Source organism: Triticum urartu, chromosome 1, assembly GCF_003073215.2.
Source record: "Triticum urartu cultivar G1812 chromosome 1, Tu2.1, whole genome shotgun sequence".
NCBI classification, from domain to species: domain Eukaryota; kingdom Viridiplantae; phylum Streptophyta; class Magnoliopsida; order Poales; family Poaceae; genus Triticum; species Triticum urartu.
This window is the reverse complement of record NC_053022.1, coordinates 532,091,319-532,113,643: the sequence shown is the minus strand read 5'-3', so window position 1 is coordinate 532,113,643 and position 22,325 is coordinate 532,091,319.

Sequence of the window (22,325 nt, the reverse complement as noted above, 5' to 3'; positions counted from 1 at the left end):
AGACGCTTAATTGGACTTTCACAAAGCACATACCTTGATAAAGTTTTGAAGAAGTTAAAAATGGATCAAGCAAAGAAAGGGTTCTTGCATGTGTTACAAGGTGAGAAGTTGAGTCAGACTCAATGCCCGACCACTGCAAAAGATAGAGAGAAAATGAAAGCCATTCCCTATGCTTCGGCCATAGGTTCTATCATGTATGCAATGCTGTGTACCAGACCTGATGTGTGCCTTGCTATTAGTTTAGCAGGGAGGTACCAAAGTAATCCAGGAGTGGATCACTGGACAGTGGTCAAGAACATCCTGAAATACCTGAAAAGGACTAAGGATATGTTTCTCGTTTATGGATCTGACAAAGAGCTCGTCGTAAACGGTTACGTCGATGCAAGCTTTGACACTGATCCGGATGACTCTAAGTCACAAACCGGATACGTATTTTTATTGAATGGTGGAGCTGTCAGTTGGTGCAGTTCTAAGTAGAGCGTCGTGGCGGGATCTACGTGTGAAGCGGAATACATAGTTGCTTCAGAAGCAGCAAATGAAGGAGTCTAGATGAAGGAGTTCATATCTGATCTAGGTGTCATACCTAGTGCATCGGGTCCAATGAAAATCTTTTGTGACAATACTGGTGCAATTGCCTTGGCAAAGGAATCCAGATTTCCCAAGAGAACCAGGCACATCAAGAGACGCTTCAATTCCATCCATGATCAAGTCAAGGAGGGAGACATAGAGATTTTCAAGATACATACGGATCTGAATGTTGCCGACCCGTTGACTAAACCTCTCTCACGAGCAAAACATGATCAGCACCAAGACTCCATGGGTGTTAGAATCATTACAATGTAATCTAGATTATTGACTCTAGTGCAAGTGGGAGACTGAAGGAAATATGCCCTAGAGGCAATAATAAAGTTGTTATTTATATTTCCTTATATCATGATAAATGTTTATTATTCATGCTAGAATTGTATTAACCGAAAAATTAGTACATGTGTGAATACATAGACAAACAGAGTGTCACTAGTATGTCTCTACTTGACTAGCTCATTAATCAAAGATGGTTAAGTTTCCTAGCCATAGACATGAGTTGTCATTTGATGAACGGGATCACATCATTAGAGAATGATGTGATTGACATGACCCATCCGTTAGCTTAGCACTATGATCGTTTAGTTTATTGCTATTGCTTTCTTCATAACTTATACATGTTCCTATGACTATGGGATTATGTAACTCCCAAATACCGGAGGAACACTTTGTGTGCTATCAAACGTCACAACGTAACTGGGTGATTATAAAGATGCTCTACAGGTGTCTCCGATGGTGTTTGTTGAGTTGACATAGATCGAGATTAGGATTTGTCACTCCGATTGTCGGAGAGGTATCTCTGGGCCCTCTCGGTAATGCACATCACTATAAGCCTTGCAAGCAATGTGACTAATGAGTTAGTCACGGGATGTTGCATTACGGAACGAGTAAAGAGACTTGCCGGTAACTAGATTGAACTAGGTATGATGATACCGACGATCGAATCTCGGACAAGTAACATACCGATGACAAAGGGAACAACTTATGTTGTTATGCGGCTTGACCGATAAAGATCTTCGCAGAATATGTAGGAACCAATATGAGCATCCAGGTTCCGCTATTGGTTATTGACTAGAGATGAGTCTCGGTCATGTCTACATAGTTCTCGAACCCGTAGGGCCCGCACGCTTAACGTTCGATGACGATATGTATTGTGAGTTATGTGATTTGATGTACCAAAGGTTGTTCAGAGTCCCGGATGTGATCACGGACATGACGAGGAGTCTCGAAATGGTCGAGACATGAAGATTGATATATTGGAAGGTTATGTTTGGACACCGGAAAGGTTTCGTATAGGTTCGGGCATTTTCCGGAGTACTGGGGGGTTACCGGAACCTTCCATGGGGTTAATGGGCCTTCATGGGCTTTACTGGAAGAGAGAGGAGGCGGCCAAGAGGAGGGGCGCGCCCCCCAAGCCCAATACGAATTGGGGAGGGGGGCGGCCCCCTTTCCTTCGTCCCCTCTTCCCTTTCCTTCCCCCTCCTAGTTGGACTAGGAAAGGGGGGAACCTACTCCTAGTAGGAGTAGGATTCCCCCCTTGGGGCGCACCCTATGAGGCCGGCCAGCCCCCTCCTCCACTCCTTTATATACGGGGGAGGGGGCACCCCATAGACACACAAGTTGATTTCTTAGCCGTGTGCGGTGCCCCTTCCACAGATTTCCACCTTGGTCATATTGTCGTAGTGCTTAGGCGAAGCCCTGCGTCAGTAACTTCATCATCACCGTCAACACGCCGTCGTGCTGACGACACTCTCCCTCAGCCTCAGCTGGATCTAGAGTTCGAGGGACGTCATCGAGCTGAACGTGTGCAGATCGTGTAGGTGTCGTGCGTTCGGTACTTGATCGGTTGGATCGCGAAGACGTTCGACTACATCAACCGCGTTACTCAATCCTTCTGCTTTCCGTCTACGAGGGTACGTAGACACACTCTCTCCTCTCGTTGCTATGCATCTCCTAGATAGATCTTGCATGATCGTAGGAAAAAAAATTGAAATACTGCGTTCTACACCCAAAGGTCGGGTTCCTACAGAGGGAAGTTCATGTTGTATAACTTAGGAAGTTTAGGTTGAGATCATATATATATATATGTATATATATACACACACACACACACACACATAAACATTATTCTGATCACGGGATCAAAATAATATTCTGATCACAACCTGACCTGCCCCGCTAGTAGTATGTTGAACTTCCCTGTGAACTAGGTTGAACTTCCGCCAACATTGCCCAAATGGGGCTTGCGATATACCGTTGGAAAGCTATGGACACCAATATCATGACCCAACTTAAATTTTTGGCAAAATATAAGCGGTTTAAGAGCAGTTTTTAAAACCGTTTTTTCTTCGCACAAAACACGTGAATCATATTTTCGGTCGCATTTCTAAACCGTTTATCGGAATGAAGCATATAATATGGCGTTGGAAAGCTGCTGCAAAACCGCTCCTTCCACATGTTGAAAGTTTTCTCTAATTCCCTATGGTTAAATAGTAATTTGAAAAAACATAAAATTTCATAAACCGAACAGCTGAGTTCATTTTTTCGATGTCATTTCTAAATGGCTAATCTAATGGAGGCATATGATACGGCGTTGGAAAGCTTATGAAAATGCGCTACTTTTTCATCTTGAAAAGTTTTTTTCTAATTTTGAATGGTTTAAGAGTAATTTAGAAAATGGTCCAAGTCCTTCCGAGTTCGTATTTTCGAGCTAATTTTTTAACCGTGCGTCCGAATGCAGCAAATAATATGGCGTTGTAAAGCTTGAACAAATGCGAAACTTTTTGGTATGTATTGTTTCTCCCAATTCTTTATGGTTTTAAGTCAGTTTCGAAAATGGCGAAAAACGTATTTTCGCCGTATTTTCTACAAACTTTAACGGAAAGGCGCAAATAATATCCCATTGAAAAGCTACGGAAAATGCGAAACTTTTTCATGTTGATGGCTTTCTCTGATTCCTAGCCGTTTTCAAGTAATTACGAAAATGGCGAGATCATTCGTTCTGCCTTTATCGCGAAACAGATTTTTCGAAAATGCACCGCGTGAAGAACCTGAACTTCTCGGCGCGTGTACCTGAACCTCACTCTGTTTTTCACGTGATTTTTTTGCTCGTAGGTCTCCATCCACTGCTCGTAACTCTCCATCCATTCACCGGAATTGAGCAGGTGATATACCGATGGAAAGCTGTTGTAAGCATGCAAGTTTCCCGTGTTGATCGTTTTTTCGTACTCGTGACGATTTTAAAAGTTTTTCATCTCAAATTCATTCAGCGTAGTAGTTGAACTTCCTGTTGTTTTCACGTTGAACTTCTGTGGCGTATTTTCGTTTGTAATTTTCTCATCCATTCGTCCGTGTTACACAAATGATATTCCTTTGGTACAAATCTCTCTCACAATAATTTTTTAAACTTTCTTCGACGGAGGACTTGAACTTATAACAACAAAACTTTTCGACTTTGCTTTTTTATTCTTTTTTAATACAAAATGCACACCGTGTAGTACGTGAACTTTCGGCAGTTATCAATCTGAACTTCTCTCGGTTACGTGAAAATATCTAAGTTTATTTATGAATTTTTAATATGATTTACTTAATCCCTTTTTATGAATCTTGAAGCCCTCTATTTTTTAAAAGTTGAACTTCTTGTTATTTTATTTTTGAACTTCCTGTTTCCATTCTTTAATAACGAGGAAAATCTGAGTTTTCTATAATCTCGAACTTCTCCATATTTTTAATAAGGACTTCCTGGTTTTATTTCTTAATCCCTTTTTATGAATCTTGAAGCGCTCTATTTTTAAAAGTTGAACTTCTTATTATTTTATTATTGAACTTCTTGTTTACATTCTTTAATAACGAAGAAAAACTGAGTTTTCTATAACAAGGAAAACGTGTGTTCTCTTTAAAAATTGGGACCTTGCCTTTTAATTCATTTTTCTCATATTAAACACACATCATGTAGTACAAACTTCTCCATGTTTTAAAATTGAACTTCTTGGTTTTATTATTCAGTAACGAGAAAAACTAAGTTTTTAGTGTACATTGAATTACTCAGTTTTTTCAAATTGAACTTCTTGGTTTAATCTTTAGTATCGGGGAAAATCCGAATTTAAAAACACGGGGAATTTTTTTTAAAACTTATTTGTTATTCCTTATTTTAATTTGAATTTATTAGTTATTCTTTAGAACGAGAATCTGAGGTTTCTATCAACTTTGAACTTCTCTGTTATTTTAATTTGAACTTCTTAGTTTTATTTTTTAGTAACGAGAAAAATTGAGTTTTTTGAACTTCCTCGTTTTAAAATTTCAAACTTCTTGATTTTATTTTTTTATAATGTGAAAAATCTGAATTTTTTATAGACATCGAACTTCACAATGTTTAAACTTGAGCTTCTTAGTTTTATTGGTTAGTAACGGGGAAAATCCTTTTTTTATATAAACCGCACCGTTATTTTAATTTGAACTTCTAGTTTTTATAGAGTGGGGGAAATATGTTTTTATAAAATCTTTTTGAAATGCTCCTCTTTTTTAATTTGGACTTCTATGATTTTTTTATAAACGGGGAAAATCCATTATTAAGATTCTTGAAGTACATTTTTTATTTGAACTTCTTCCTCAATTTATTTTGAACTTTGAGATTTTTTAAATATCAACATCCTCGTAAGTTTTTGTAAACCTCTATTTTTTCATGCAATCTAGTACCACACTATTCTCTCCAAATGTTGCAGGTTTATCCAAAAACAAATGAGCTTGAACTAAAATTATATCTACTTTTTTATGCGTGCAACTATGATGTGTTTTTTCTTAATTCCTTGTTTTTTGTGTGTTTGTTTAACAATTTTTTCTTCTAACGTGTTGTCTCTACTTCTCTTGCTAGCATGTGTGAACTTCAAGAATTATTTTAGTACATGCATACACTATTGTCTTTCTCCTTGCTATCTCTGTAAAAGTAATAGCAACAAAAATTAGAGAGACAGTAAAAGGCTCCGCCACCATATGATGGCAGGATGCTCTGGAACGGAAGAGCTCGTCGGAACGCGCGGCCAGCACAGCTCAGACAGAGGCCAAGCCAATGTTAGATCCGGGCACCCATCCTTTTTGAGAGTTGAATTGAATATAGTTGTGCAAATCATTGCTTCCTGAATCTTTTGTCAATGGTGTAGTACAAATCAAGTTCAGATATACATGAGACAAGAAGCTAAAGTCCACGTCCCACGGTGAACATTTGGTAACTAATGTAACAAACATGAAGTCCGTGTTTCACTGTCCCATCATTCATCACGCCAGGAAACAATACATTTTCTCATGTTTTTAAAACTTCGTTCGTTTTCTCTTTTCTGAACTTCTAACACTGAAACTCTGAACGATTATGCCTCTTTTCAACTGAATTTTGGCGAAAATTCACAGCTGAAAGCGATGAGGACGAGCTAGGGGATTTGGTTGATTTTGTCGAGTGCGATAGAGGTGGAAAATCTTGAAATCTTGACGCCTCGTCGGAGGGTGCTTGTAGCCGGGCGGGGGAAAGGGGGCTGCTTGGCAGCAGGGGCCACATGGTAGCTCTGCACGCACGAACACACCGCAAACAGAGCGCACCAATGCTTGCTCGCACACACAGCCGAGGTTGGTCGAGCTCAAGGTCCGGTGGTTCATGCGGAGAGGATGGAGCAGAAGGGCAGCGGAGCTCGTGGGAGCCAGCGGCGGGGCCCAGGACGGCCAGCCGACATGGGAGCAACTCTGCCTACGCGAGCAAGAGGAGGAGCATCGACCACAAATTGCTAGCGTCTGAGGTGACGGACTGGTCGTCCCCGAGGTGACGGACTACTCGTGCGGAGGTTCATGGTTGGGCTGCGTGTCCAGGTGGTGGGAGGCGACGACTGTGGTGTTCATTGAGGCGGCTGCATCCCACATCGCCGGCTTCGAGCTTGTCGGGAGGCACGAGATCTAGGGGCGGCTGGGTTGGTGGTTCCAGGAGCGGGGTGGGGCAGCGCGTGGATCCGGGAGGGCCTCGTGTCGCCGGGGCGGAGGTATATCACCGGGATCGTGTCAGATCCGATCGGGTCGTCGGAGTGGCGACTCGCCGGGATGCAGGTGGTGATGTGGGTCAGCAGAGGCGGCGGTGTGGGTACGGAGGGGCGACAGTGTGGGTTGGGAGTAGCGGCGCCGGTGGGAAGCAGGCGGCCATCCGGGTGGAGGCGGGCCGGCGCCGGCCGGGGTGGGTTGGGAGGGGCGCGTGGGAGAGGGAGGTGGGATGGATCCAGAGACGTGGGGAGGTGGAGGTTCGGTGCGGGAGAACGTGGAGGAGGTTTCTTTTTCTTTTCTACGATTCGGGAATTCGGGAGGACCTGCGTGCGCCCTTATAGGGCCGATCGTGATTAGAATAACTATTCTGATTCCAGGATCAGAATAATGCCGGAGATGGTCAAAAAAAATAATTAACAAATGAATATATATCAGAATGAAAGTTTTTTGAAGGAAACACGGGATAGTGTTTTCTTTAATCTTTTGACGACATGAGTCCATTCAATCCCACTAAACTTCATCTAGCCATCGTAACTTGGTTGGATAGCTTATATTTTTCATATTTTCTCTAGTTAATATGAGCATTTCTTGGGAGCCTACGATTCGTATAGTAATAGATGATGACATGGAAGGACATGTTATAACTAACAATAGTTGATAATAATGAGTTGGAAGTAAATATGAAGATGTAGGATGTGGCTACTAGTCCAAGATAATAGGGTGGAGGTGCCAAAGAACATGTTCGGTTATTGATGAGTAATGCCAAAAAACGGCTTATTTTGACCAAGGAAGGAGGCATGACCAATCATTCTTTATGCCCTTGTCATTTTCGCCGATTTGGTAAATTTTCCATGTGCACTATTTCAGGAGATGCATCATGCGTACTATTAAGTAAATACTGGATATTAATTAATAAAGAGATTCATATGTTTAATTTTCTCTGTTATTGAACTATATAATCATTGTGGCCCACCGTGCTACATTCATAAGTTACTTCGGTAAAATATTGTTGCTACACGGCTAGGTGACTACTAGGGAAGTTTAGCGTTGGGAGCTACTCAGTGATGTTTACTAAATTTCTTTTGCTCTCATGGTTGCAATGTGATCGTTGATGGGTAGGATATCATTTTAATGGACCCGCCCTTAAGCCATCATTTTCCCCTCCATTCAGTGTCCATCAAACTCTATCGAGCATTGGAATCTCATACTAGTTCACATGCGCGGAAAAATATCCCCTGCCCCCTTTCATATTCACGTGTGACTGCCTTCTCCCTCTATCGACCATGCTTTGTCAAATGGTCACATTCCCTCGCCCTATGCCTCTCTCATTTGCATCCTTCCATCTAGTGTCCATGTGTCTCCTCATGCTTTTATACACCTCTGTCCTAGTGCTTGGCTATGCTTCAATGTGGGAGGGCATCGGCGAGGAAGTCTATTCTAATGGGCAAGAAGCTTACAAAACCCGATGATGACATTATGGCTCTTGGAATTCTCATAGACCAACCATGACCTAGTATGCTACTAGTATGGATGATTGAGATTTGTATCTACATAGGTTTAAATATTTTAGATCTCTAGTAAAATGTAATTACATTGTTCCATTGTTCTTGCTCCTATTTCGTAGTAGTATCATTTTTGCTAGAAGGTGAAAGGATCGATATGGTTGACTAGAGGGGGGGGTGAATAGGCAACTACCAATTTTTAGCTTTTCTTTATCAAATTAAACTTTGCATCAAAGAAGGTTGTTCTAGATGTGCAGTTAGGTGAGCAACCTATATGATGCAACAACAACAAGCACACAAGCAAGCAAGGGAACAAACACTAAAGAGCATGCACAAGTGAAGGTAAGAGATAACCAAGAGTGGATCCGGTGAAGACGAGGATGTGTTACCGAAGTTCCTTCCTTTTGAAGGGAAGTACGTCTCCGTTGGAGCGGTGTGGAGGCACAATGCTCCCCAAGAAGCCACTAGGGCCACCGTATTCTCCTCACGCCCTCACACAATGCGAGATGCCGTGATTCCACTATTGGTGCCCTTGAAGGCGGCGACCGAACCTTTACAAACAAGGTTGGGGCAAACTCCACAACTTAATCGGAGGCTCCCAACAAGACCACGAAGCTTCACCACAATGGAATATGGCTCCGAGGTGACCTCAACCGTCTAGGGTGCTCAAACACCCAAGAGTAACAAAATCCACTAAGGATGAGTGGGGGAATCAAAAATCTCTCGGTGGAAGTGTAGATCGGGGCCTTCTCAGCCACTCCTGAGCAAATCAACAAGTTTGGTTGGCTAGGGAGTGAGATCGGGCGAAAAAAGAGCTTGGAGCAATAATGGAGCTTTAATGGTGGAAGAGGTAGGTCAAAGGGGGGAAGAATACATCCTTTTATAGTGGGGGAACAATCCACCCGTTACCCCCCACTCAGCCCCGCAGAGAGTGGTACTACCGCGGGGGCAGGGCGGTACTACCGCTCCAAAGCGGTACTACCGCTCCATCTCAGCGGTACTGCCGCGCTACAGGAGAAGGGGCTGGGGCTGGGACCCAGAGCGGTACTACTGCGGAGGCAGGGCGGTACTACCGCTCGCAAGCAGCACTACCGCCACTACTACTGCAGCTAGTACCGTAAAACCCGACACGAGAAAATGTGCACTAGAGTCGAGGCGGTAGGAACACGGAGCCACAGCGGTACTGCGGCTGAGGCCACCAGCGGTACTACCGCTCCGAGGAGCGGTACTACCGCTTGCTGAGCTTCAGCCGTACTACCGCTATACTGCAGCTAGTGCCGTAAAACCTCACACGAGAAAATGCGCACTCGAGTCGAGGCGGTAGGAACACGGAGCCGCAGCGGTACTACAGCGGAGGCCATAAAGCGGTACTACTGCTCCGAGGAGCGGTACTGCCGCTTAGTGAGCCTCAGCGGTACTACCGCTGTGGCCCGGTACTACCGCTGGGTCCAGGAAAAACCACAAAGGGAGAAGAGAGAAGCTCCATAGAGACGGAGAGAAAACGGTGGGAGAGAGAAGAACGTGTACGTGTTGATTCCACCCAAACCATACCGAAGCAGATCCCCTCTTGATAGTACGGTGACTACTATGAAACTTAGTCCACCAACAAAGTCACGAAGGAAGCTACACCGTCTTGAGTAGAGCGCCGAGGGGAAAAAAATCATTGCGTGCCAAAGGATGAATATCTGAAAGAAACCAAAGCACCCGATTAGTCCGCAAATGCATTGTCATCAATCACCAAAACACCGTAGGGATAAATATGCCCTTACAATCTCCCCCTTTTTGGTGGATTGATGACAATACGGGATTTACAAAGAAAAGAGTAGACATAGAATGCAAGAGAACCCATGCCTCTAAAAATAGACAGGCTCCCCTAGATGTTGTGCACATTCGATAAGTGCTTTGGACTGCACGGCACACATGCTAGGATCACGGCTCCCCCTATATTTTAGAGACCAACAACCTAAGCAAGATATATGAAAACAATATATATGATAGGATAAGCATGCAAGCTATAAGATACCGAGGTGCATAGCACATAAATAAGATAACACAGGTAGCATATGTCTTACACCATATGTTTGGAACTTAGGTCTCACAAGCACAAAACCAAACAACGAGAAAGCAAACGAACGACACAAAGACACACTCGCAAACACAAATCCCTAAACTCTCTCCCCCTTTGGCATCGAGAAACCAAAAAGGGAAGGGCAGAGAGGGACACGAAGATTCCAGGTGATGGGCGAGGAAGGTCCTGAACATCACATCTTTGCATCTTCATCGTGGGTTGAACAGTGCTCGGCATCGGAGTCGGTCCAGTGACAGTTCTGATGAATCCAGTCCTCCTCTTCAGTGATCTGTCCCTCAGACCCACTGACAACTGTGGCTCCCAACTGACGCATGATCTCCTTGTGACGCGTCCTGGCATTCTTCTCCGCCACATGAGTCATATACTGACCATGGGACTCCATGCAGAAGAGCTTCTTCATCTTGCGCTTGAGCTTCTGGGCCCAAGATGGTTCTGCACTGGAGTGGCTAGCGTCCTCATCGTGGGCATCAGGAGCAGCCTCACCCTCAGTTCCCATGGCAGTAGCAGCAGCAGCAGACGGGCCCCCCGTGGCAGCAGTAGCAGAAGGACCCCCTGTGTGAGGTGCTGACCAGTTGTCCTTCTTCCTCAGGCGCTTGATCTCATGTGACACCAACTCTCCAGTTTCTAGCAGCACTCTGGGATAAGTCTGTGCCCAGGCCCTCTCAATGAGCCTCATGATGAAGGGACCATAGATAGGACACTTGCGCTCAGACACGGCAGATACAAGTTCAGACCACATGACATGAGAGATATCCAGGCTTTCTCCAGTGTTTTCTTCCTTCTCATGCTGACAGAAAAGGAGCATGTCCACGAGGTAGGAGTGAACCTGATCCAGATTCCCAATGCGAGGGAAGAGAGTCTCACGGAATATGCGATGAAGAATGTCTAGATACGGACACAGCTCATAGGTCTTCTTCTCAGTGACAGGGTGAACCTTCACAGTGCAGTAGGGCCAAAGAGCTTGCTTGTGGGTGGAAGTAGCATGGCGGTGAGGACGGAAACCGACAGGAGTCTCAAGCCCGTTATCCACCACGTCAAGTAACTCCATGAACGCCCCCCACTTGACAGAAAGCCGCTTGCCATTGGTCATCCAAGTCAGAGTCCTGTCGCTATCTGTTCCAAGATGGACGGTGGCAAAGAATTGAGCCAACAAATCCGCATCGAAATCCTTGTTGAACTGCATGATCCTGAGAATGTTCAGCTGAGTGCACATCTGAAAGGCTTCTCCAAAGTACTCTGGATCCTTCTCCATAGCATCGGTGTCAATGGAGCGAACATCAACATAGAGATTCTTCTTGGCCTTGATCACATCAAAGTAGATGGCAAACTGAAAGCGGTTCCAGAACGGACGGTTGACCAAAGTGGGTTCTTGGTCCACCGTATAGGGGTTGCGGCGACGCTTCTCCCAAAACTCCTTGCTGGTCATCTCAGTCACAGGCTTCCCTTTTGGCTTGTTGGCGGCTCGCTTCGAGTGCTGAGGAGGTGGAGAAACAGTTGCAGAAGCACTTGCTGGAGGCGGTTGGGTGCTCGAGGAACCACCGGCAGGCTCTGAGGTCCGGTAGCGCTTGGAGGTGGCACGCCCGGGGTTGATGCGGCGACCTTGTTGCTCGGGTATGTCATCACCTGGAGCCAAACACAAAACGGAGGCAAAACAACCAGAAGAAACGAGCATAAGCCAACAAACACAACAAAAAGATCAAGGGAAGGTAGGAAAATGATGGAAATTGGCATGCAGCGGTAGTACCGTGATCAGCGCGCGGTAGTACCGCCCTAAACGGTAGTACCGCCCCAAAGGGAGCGGTAGTACCGCCCTAGGCCAAGCGGTAGTACCGCTCCAAGGGGAGCGGTAGTACGGCTTGAGGCAGATACACAGCAGTTTCAACGCGCGAGGCGGTGAGACAGTGGTTTCCTACTACCGTGGACAGATCCGGCACTACCGGCCTACCAAATTCAAAAATATTCCCGCCAAACATCAATCTAGAAGATCTAGTTGCCTTCTCCAACCAACTCAAGCCTAGATTTAGCCAAAAATCTAGAGATGCAACCAGCATTGCCCCTAAGCACAAGATCTAAAAGCAAGACCAAAAGAGAGAAGGAACGTGGGCAATACCGGCATCCATGGCAAGAGGACGAGGTGGGGATTGACTCCACCGAAGGAAATGGGGAGGAACGCCCCGGAGGAGGAGAGCCACCGGAGCCCTTCCGCGGCGGAACGGTGCTGGAGAGAGAGAGGCACGAGGGGGCGAGAGAATGGGTATGGGGGAGAAGAAACCTCCCCCTGCCCCGATAAAAAACCTTCAGCCCCCGTCCCGCAGCGGTAGTACCGCGCTGGGGCGCGGTAGTACCGCTCATAGGCGGTAGTTCCGCTCTGGTGTGGCGGTAGTACCGCTTACACGGTAGTACCATCCATCACCAGCAGCAGTACCGCTTATCAGCGGTAGTACCGCTCGCCAGCAGCGGCAGTACCGCCCAGCACACCGCAGCAACTAGACTACATGGCTTAGCTCAAAAAAACGGAAACCCGCAACAAAAGGCAAAGGAACACATCAGCAAGAGGCCAAGAAACCTCTCTTCAAGAGAGGGCGGTGGCCGAAGCCACCTATGTTTGAGTCAAGAGGTATGGCGCCGCGAAGATTTTAACCTTGGGCCCATGACCAAAACTCGTCTTTTGAGCACACGTGCCATCAGCAATGGCTAAAGTGAAAGACTTGATCAATTTATGCATAATGGGGGGAGGGAGAGTTCATCGAGAGAACAACACTCCCCCTATGTCCATGCCTACACCTAAACTAGACACCAAATTGAGCGTGGTAGGGTGTGCACGGGTTCAAGCAACATTGCTCGAATCAATGATATTTAGCTCATGCCTTAACTCGCGAAATCTTGCTTCATCCAAGGGCTTCGTGAAAATATCTGCAAGATTGTCATGAGTGTGGACATAGTTGAGCTCGATCTCTCCTCGCCTAATGTGATCCCGGATGAAGTGATACCGAATCTCAATATGCTTCGTCTTGAAGTGTTCCACCGGGTTGAGAGAAATCTTGATGGCACTTTCATTGTCACACCAAAGAGGCACTTTGTCACAAGTGACACCGTAATCCTTTAAAGTTTGCCTCATCCATAAGAGTTGTGCACAACAACTACCGGCCGCAACATACTCCGCTTCGATGGACGAGAGAGACACACAACTTTGCTTTTTGGAAGACCAACTTACCAACGAGCAACCAAGGAATTGACATCCTCCGGAAGTGGACTTCCTATCCACTTTGTCTCCCGCCCAATCGGAATCCGAGTACCCTACAAGCTTGAAGTTTGATCCTCTTGGGTACCATAAGCCAAAGTTTGGGGTATGAGCAAAATATCGAAAGATTCGTTTGACAGCCACATAGTGACTTTCCTTAGGTGCGGCTTGAAACCGTGCACAAATTCCCACACTCAACATGATGTCCGGTCTAGATGCACAAAGGTAAAGCAAGGATCCAATCATGGAGCGGTATACCTTTTGATCCACCACTTTACCATTGGGATCTAGATCAAGTTGGCACTTGGTGGGCATTGGGGTGGGAGCCGGCTTGACGTCACTTAGCTTGAATCTCTTGAGCATGTCTTGAGTGTATTTGGATTGATTGATGAAGGTTCCTTCTCTTCTTTGCTTCACTTCAAACCCTAGAAAGAACTTCAACTCCCCCATGGAGGACATCTCGAACTTTGAGGTCATGAGAGCGGCAAATTCCTCATTGAAAGCTTTGTTAGGAGAACCAAAGATAATATCATCAACATATAATTGGCACACAAACAACTCCCCTTTGACCTTCTTAGTAAAAAGAGTGGGGTCGATTATCCCAACTTCAAACCCACGGTCTTGTAACAACTCGGTAAGGTGGTCATACCACGCACGTGGGGCTTGTTTAAGGCCATAGAGTGCCTTATCGAGTTGATACACATGATCGGGAAAGTAGGGATCCTCGAACCCGGGGGGTTGCTTGACGTACACTAATTCATTAATGGGACCATTAAGAAAAGCACTCTTCACATCCATTTGATGTAACTTAAAGTTATGATGAGAAGCATATGCAATCAACATGCGAATGGATTCAAGACGAGCAACGGGAGCAAAGGTTTCACCGTAGTCGATACCCTCGACTTGGGAGTAGCCTTGTGCTACCAAACGAGCCTTGTTGCGAATGATAATCCCATGGGCATCTTGCTTGTTCTTGAATATCCACTTGGTTCCAATGACATTGTGGTTCCCCGTTGGCCTTGGCACCAATCTCCACACTTTGTTGCGCTCGAAGTTGTTGAGTTCTTCATGCATGGCATTGAGCCAATCCGGATCTTCGAGCGCCTCATAGACCTTGTGAGGTTCCACACAAGAGACAAACGCGTGATGCTCACAATAATTTGCTAATTGTCTACGAGTGCTTACCCCCTTTCTTAAGCTTCCAAGCACGTTCGTCATGAGATGATCCTTGGTGGAGAGCTTGGAAGCAACTTTGGCGGCACGATGCTCTAATTCCTCCTCGTCGGTGAGTTGAGGAGCGGTTACTTGATCATCTTGAGCGTCGTCATGAACTTGTTCTTGGTCTTGAACTTGCTCGAGGGAGAGGACTTGACCTTGGGCATCACTTGGTGTGTCAACACCGTCTTGAGTATGATCTTGCCCTAGGTCTTGTTCATGAGGTTGAGGGCCTTCACTTTGTTCTTCGGAAGTGTGTGGGCCTTGGGTTGGTGATGGCTCCACTTGAGTGGGGCATTGTCCTTCTCCTTCGGCCAAAAGGGGTTCCTCAATGGGTAGGATGAAACCAACACCCATTCTTCTTATGGCTTGAGGAGGAATTTCATCACCTACATCACAAGTGCCACTTTGCTCCACTTGGGAGCCGTTATTCTCATCAAACTCCACGTTACACGTCTCCTCAATAAGTCCCGTGGATTTATTGAGGACACGGTAAGCATGAGAGTTTGTAGCATAACCAACAAATATGCCCTCATACGCTCTAGCCTCAAATTTAGACAACCGAACACCTTTCTTGAGAATGAAACACTTACACCCGAATACCCGGAAGTACTTGAGGTTGGGCTTGTTACCGGTGAGTATCTCATAAGGAGTCTTGTTCAAACCCTTGCGGAGGTAGAGCCGATTTGATGCATGACACGCGGTGTTGATGGCTTCGGCCCAAAAGTTGTACGGAGACTTGAACTCCGCCATCATGGTCCTTGCCGCATCCATCAACGTCCGGTTCTTCCTCTCCGCAACACCGTTTTGTTGAGGGGTGTATGGTGCGGAATATTGATGCTTGATTCCCTCATCACTAAGAAACTCATCCAAGGTGTAGTTCTTGAACTCGGTGCCGTTGTCACTTCTTATTGTCAAGATCTTTGCATTGTGTTGACGTTGTGCTTCATTGGCAAAGTCAATGACGGTTTGTTGGGTCTCGCTCTTCCTCTTGAAGAAATACACCCACGTGTACCTTGAGTAGTCATCCACAATCACCAAGCAATACTTTCTACCTCCAAGACTATCGAAGGATGGAGGCCCAAAGAGATCCATGTGAAGGAGCTCCAAAGGCCTCTTTGAATAAATGATAGTCGTGGGAGGGTGAGCCTTCTCATGTAGCTTTCCTTCGATACAGGCACTGCAAGCACGATCTTTAGCAAAACTAACATTCGTTAGTCCATGGACATGGTCCCCCTTTAGGAGACTTTGCAAAGATCTCATATTGACATGGGCTAGACGGCGATGCCAAAGCCATCCCACATCAACTTTAGCCATTAGGCATGTCGCGGTCTTAGTGGGTCGCTCCGAAAAGTTAATCACATATAGACCGTTTTCGACATGCCCAACAAAGGCTACTTTAAGAGTCTTGCTCCACAAGAGGGCCACGGTATCGATATCAAAGAAAGTGGCAAAGCCCATGATTGCAAGCTGACGAACGGAAAGTAAATTGTATGCAAGGGACTCAACAAGCATGACCTTCTCGATCGTGAGATCATGAGAGATGACCACCTTGCCAAGTCCCAATACCTTAGAAAATGAGGCGTCACCCCACTCGACATTGGTGGGCATAGATGGAACCTTGTGCACGTCCACCACCAAGTCCTTGCTTCCGGTCATATGATTTGTAGCTCCGCTATCGAGCAACCATGATCCACCACCGGAAGCAAACACCTGCAAGAGATCAATGCTTGGTTTTAGGTACCCATTTTGTAATGGGTCCTTTGATGTTAGTAACAAGGGTCTTAGGAACCCAAATAGACCATTCAACGTGCTCATGAAGAGAACCAACAAATTTGGCATAAACATGCCCATCACTAGCACGGCACAACACATAAGAAGGATTAAAATCGCCGGCTTTGTTGGGTGTGGTGACATTGCCCTTCTTGACTTTGTTCCTCTTCTTCTCCTCGGGGACACTTTCTCCCGCCCTCACAAAGGTTTGCATGAGGGGAGGAGGTCGTTTGGTCTTGTCATTCTTCTTCTTGTTTTTGGAGTCGGAGACGTACCCAACCCCTTCCTTCGCCACACCTCCCTTTTGGTTGATCAAGAGATCATTGAGGTTCTTCTTGCCTTGTATGCAAGTCGCAAGGCCTCTCTCAAGTTGCTCCTTCAACTTAGCATTTTCCTCAACAAGATGTATATGCTCACAACACGGGTTAGTAGCATTTGCATTATCAATTAAAACCATATGAGGAAAAGTTGCTTTCTCCTTAGTTAGCTTCACTTGGAGTTGATCATGAGACTCCTTGAGACTAGCGTGAATACCCTTCAAGGCCTTGTGGGCCTTGTCAAGTATATCAAACTCCTCTTTGAGTCTAGCAAGATCAACTCCGAGTTTGGCCTTCTCGGAATTTAGCACACGAGAAACAACGAGGGCATGATCATAATCTTTCTCTAACTTAGCATGATCAACGTTGTATGACTCCTCAAGAGCCAAACGAAGACCACGCTCTTCCTCAAGAGCATTGGAAAGGTCCGAAATCTCATCGGCATAGTCACGACTATGCCCTTCCATCTTTGAGATGGTGTCTTCGTGGGCCTCGATCATGTCATTGGCCTCGCCAAGTTGTTCCAAGAGAGCAACAAAGTGCTTCTTGGATTTTCCCTTGAGTTTGCCCATAAAGGCCTCAAACTCGTTAGCCTCCACATTAACTCCCTCAACTTCATTAATGCTCTCCGATGGGGAAGGATGATTAATGATGGTAGTTTTGATGTTGGAGGTTACCTTGTTGGTGGCTTTCGCCATGAGGCACTTGGCGTTGATGCTCTCGTTGGGTGAGTCGAAGAGAGACACTCGTGACGTTGTGGCAATGGCGACGGAGGCCATGGCAACCGACTCATCATCTTCATCATCGTCATCATCCTCATTGTACTCTTCTTGCACAACCAAGGCCTTGGGAGGAGTCTTCTTGGTGAAGTTGTTCTTGTTGGGGAACGACTTGGCCTTGTCCTTTCGAATGAGTTTGCCACCATTGTCTTCCCTCTTCTCATACGGGCATTCCGCAACGAAATGACTCACGTTGCCGCAATTGTAGCAAGTCCTTACACGTTGCTTGCCCCTCGTGCCACTCGAGGTGTTTTTGCTAAAGTTGTTCCTCGAGTTTTTCTTGCTCCAAAATTGCCTTGAAGCAAGTGCCATGTGTTCATGATATGCATACTTTGTATCTTCGGGGTTGCTCTCCTCCTCTTCCTCTTCTTCTTCTTCCACGGTGAGCTTGGCCTTCAAAGCAAGGTTAGACTTCTTTCCCCGTTGAGAACGGAGCACCGCATTGTCGGCGGTCTTGTCCAAAATGTTCATGGCCACAAACTCATCCAACACCTCGCTTGAGGTCAAAGTGTGGAAGTCCGGTCTTTGGCGGATGACGGAGGACATGGCCTTGTGGTAGGGCATCATTGCCTTGAGGAATTTGCGCTTGATCCAATTGTCATCCGTGTCCTTGCTCCCGTGATCTCGTAGTGAGACCGCGAGTTTGGTGACTCTCCGATAAAGCTCACGAGGTTCTTCATCTTCCTTCATTGCAAACTCATCGGCCTCATCTTGTACCACTTCATAGTTGGAGCGTTGAATGCTTGCGCTTCCCCGGTAGAGAGACACGACACAATGCCATGCATCTTTGGCCAAGGCGAAGGGACGAAGATGAGGTAGGTCTTCAGGTGGAATTGCATCTTGAATGATGAAGAGAGCATTCTCATTGAATTGATTGTCCGCGGCTTCTCGAGGAGTGAAGTTGCTTGGATCATGTGGGTAGAAACCTTCTTCAATGATTCTCCAAAGGTTAGTGTTCACATGATTTAAATGACGTTTAAAGCGGTAAACCCAAGAATCAAAATCCTCATTTTTCACAATCTTAGGAGGAGGACCGGCATGATTCAAATGAGTAGAAGGAACCGGTCCACCATACACAAGTGGTGGTTCCACATGGGCAAAGATGCCGGTGCCATTCTTGCCACTAGAAGAAGGAGCCTTTTCACTACTAGCTTCCCCCTTGTCGGGGATAGCATCCGACACCTTGTTGGTGGGATCCCCCACTTTCAACGGTGCGGTGGATAGTTTGAGCCCCTCAAGAAATTTAGTAAACATGTTTTCAACTTCGGTCGTCATGGAGGTTTTCAATGTCTCCAAGGCTACATTGAACTCCTCACGAGAGACCAAAGTTCCCCCATCGCCCGTAGACGAGATAGGATTCACACCGGAGTGTTCCTCCGCTCCGTCTACGGTATTAACCATACTCTTTGGACGGTGAAGTCCTTAATAAAGAGACGAGGCTCTGATACCAATTGAAAGGATCGATATGGTTGACTAGAGGGGGGGTGAATAGGCAACTACCAATTTTTAGCTTTTCTTTATCAAATTAAACTTTGCATCAAAGAAGGTTGTCTAGATGTGCAGCTAGGTGAGCAACCTATATGATGCAACAACAACAAGCACACAAGCAAGCAAGGGAACAAACACTAAAGAGCATGCACAAGTGAAGGTAAGAGATAACCAAGAGTGGATCCGGTGAAGACGAGGATGTGTTACCGAAGTTCCTTCCTTTTGAAGGGAAGTACGTCTCCGTTGGAGCGGTGTGGAGGCACAATGCTCCCCAAGAAGCCACTAGGGCCACCGTATTCTCCTCACGCCCTCACACAATGCGAGATGCCGTGATTCCACTATTGGTGCCCTTGAAGGCGGCGACCGAACCTTTACAAACAAGGTTGGGGCAAACTCCACAACTTTATCGGAGGCTCCCAACAAGACCACGAAGCTTCACCACAATGGAATATGGCTCCTCCAAGGTGACCTCAACCGTCTAGGGTGCTCAAACACCCAAGAGTAACAAAATCCACTAAGGATGAGTGGGGGAATCAAAAATCTCTCGGTGGAAGTGTAGATCGGGGCCTTCTCAGCCACTCCTGAGCAAATCAACAAGTTTGGTTGGCTAGGGAGTGAGATCGGGCGAAAACGGAGCTTGGAGCAATAATGGAGCTTTAATGGTGGAAGAGGTAGGTCAAAGGGGGGAAGAAGACATCCTTTTATAGTGGGGGAACAATCCACCCGTTACCCCCCACTCAGCCCCGCAGAGAGCGGTACTACCGCGGGGGCAGGGCGGTACTACCGCTCCAAAGCGGTACTACCGCTCCATCTCAGCGGTACTGCCGCGCTACAGGAGAAGGGGCTGGGGCTGGGACCCAGAGCGGTACTATTGCGGAGGCAGGGCGGTACTACCGCTCGCAAGCAGCACTACCGCCACTACTACTGCAGCTAGTACCGTAAAACCCGACACGAGAAAATGCGCACTAGAGTCGAGGCGGTAGGAACACGGAGCCACAGCGGTACTGTGGCTGAGGCCACCAGCGGTACTACCGCTCCGAGGAGCGGTACTACCGCTTGCTGAGCTTCAGCCGTACTACCGCTATACTGCAGCTAGTGCCGTAAAACCCGACACGAGAAAATGCGCACTCGAGTCGAGGCGGTAGGAACACGGAGCCGCAACGGTACTACAGCGGAGGCCATAAAGCGGTACTACTGCTCCGAGGAGCGGTACTACCACTCCGAGGAGCGGTACTGCCGCTTAGTGAGCCTCAGCGGTACTACCGCTGTGGCCCGGTACTACCGCTGGGTCCAGGAAAAACCACAAAGGGAGAAGAGAGAAGCTCCATAGAGACGGAGAGAAAACGGTGGGAGAGAGAAGAACGTGTACGTGTTGATTCCACCCAAACCATACCGAAGCAGATCCCCTCTTGATAGTACGGTGACTACTACGAAACTTAGTCCACCAACAAAGTCACGAAGGAAGCTACACCGTCTTGAGTAGAGCGCCGAGGGGGAAAAAATCATTGCGTGCCAAAGGATGAATATCTGAAAGAAACCAAAGCACCCGATTAGTCCGCAAATGCATTGTCATCAATCACCAAAACACCGTAGGGATAAATATGCCCTTACAGAAGGTTTTTTGCAAGAACTCATTATATATCCTCTTGCACGTGCAAGATGGGTAGCTGGTGTTACCATATGTTGATCTTCTTATTTTATGAGGAACAAGCTGTTATACGTAGGAAATAATTGTTACTTTTTCATGGTTATAAACTATGAGTACATCCATTTTTAATAATAGACAGTGTTTATTCTTGTGTAGGTTTTTGGCATGACAACACATATCACAACTGTAAAATTGACAATGACAAATTTGTTATATGTGTGAATAAATGCAAATATGTTGGTAAATCAAGTAATTTTTTTACACTCGTAATGATGGAACTTTGACCTTTCAATAATTTTCCCCTTGGGAAAACATATATTGCTCTTCTTAAAGAGTAACCACTTATGTCTTACAAAAATCAAAAGCTTTCTACTGTCAATCGACAAAACGCCTACTAGATCGACCTAAACCCTTATAAAATGTAACCAGTTCACCGGAGGATTACACACCCTTTCGCCTTTCCACTTGAAAACATATCCAATCATTTTGTTGATACCAAGACTTCAGTGCAGGTCTCAAGCAATGTGCAAAACTATTTCGATGAGATTTAGAGTAACCTCGTTGCAAAGAGCTGGTGTGCTAGCCTTGATAAGTTGGAGAATTTAAAATATGATGCCCATATCTTGACTTGACAAATTATATGAAAGCCTCCTTCTCAGAGAATGCAAAGAACTCTCCAACTTCGGAAACACAAGAAACATAGGTTCAGTTAGGAGATGCATCCTAACATGATTTTAAATGGCTCCCCTGATTCTCTTTGAAGAATATGTGTTGGCACACATGGTCTATTTACAACTAGTATTGTAATCAGAAGTAAAACCATCACAGGACTGTGTCTGAGAACCCCCTTCAAAGCCCTATTCTATATTAGTGATAGCAACAGCGCCTTCAAAGCCCTCTGAATAGTGACCATATCTAGAAAATAACACAATAATTTAATGTGCATATCATGTAGATTACCTTGAAATTATTTGGAGAGAGATAGAGGGCGCTGCAACATCATGGTGTCAATTTTTTGAATTCATGGGTTATTAAATGCATATGTAGATATGTATATATTTTAGTGGAGCATGTATTAGTTGGTTTCAAAGGACCCATTGCATATCAATGGAATTTCGTGTGTTGTATGCGAGATAAGTGATCACCAACATTAATAGAAAAGATATGCTTACATTCACTGGTAATGAGTGGATCATATGTGTGGCATAGTTACTCAGTGGAGGATATTAATAAATTATTTGCAAATACATACACAACAAAATGTCGTTGACATGTGTACGTACATAAAAATCGACATTGATATATGGGCCACCGATGACCAAACCGGATGAAAATCTTGTGTGCTATACCTATGTGCGGGCGGCGAATACCATGGTTTCAGGCTTACACTGCGATGAGAGGAGCACATATGTCACGCATGCACAACACAGGTGTCTTCTCTCTGGCAAGATTGAGATTTATCAACACTCAACAGGCCTGCGTGTGTTGTCTCTAGCAGTCTTCCTATCTACAATTGCATGTCGCCAAACCGAAAAAATCTTAAATAAATGATAAAATCTTGAGTTCAACTTCACATGTGTCGGTGTCTTCCAATGAGATTCATAAGCAGTTTATTAGTTTTAGTTAAATCTCTATTTTTGTGGCCCGACAATCTACCAATGCATCAAATTAATTAG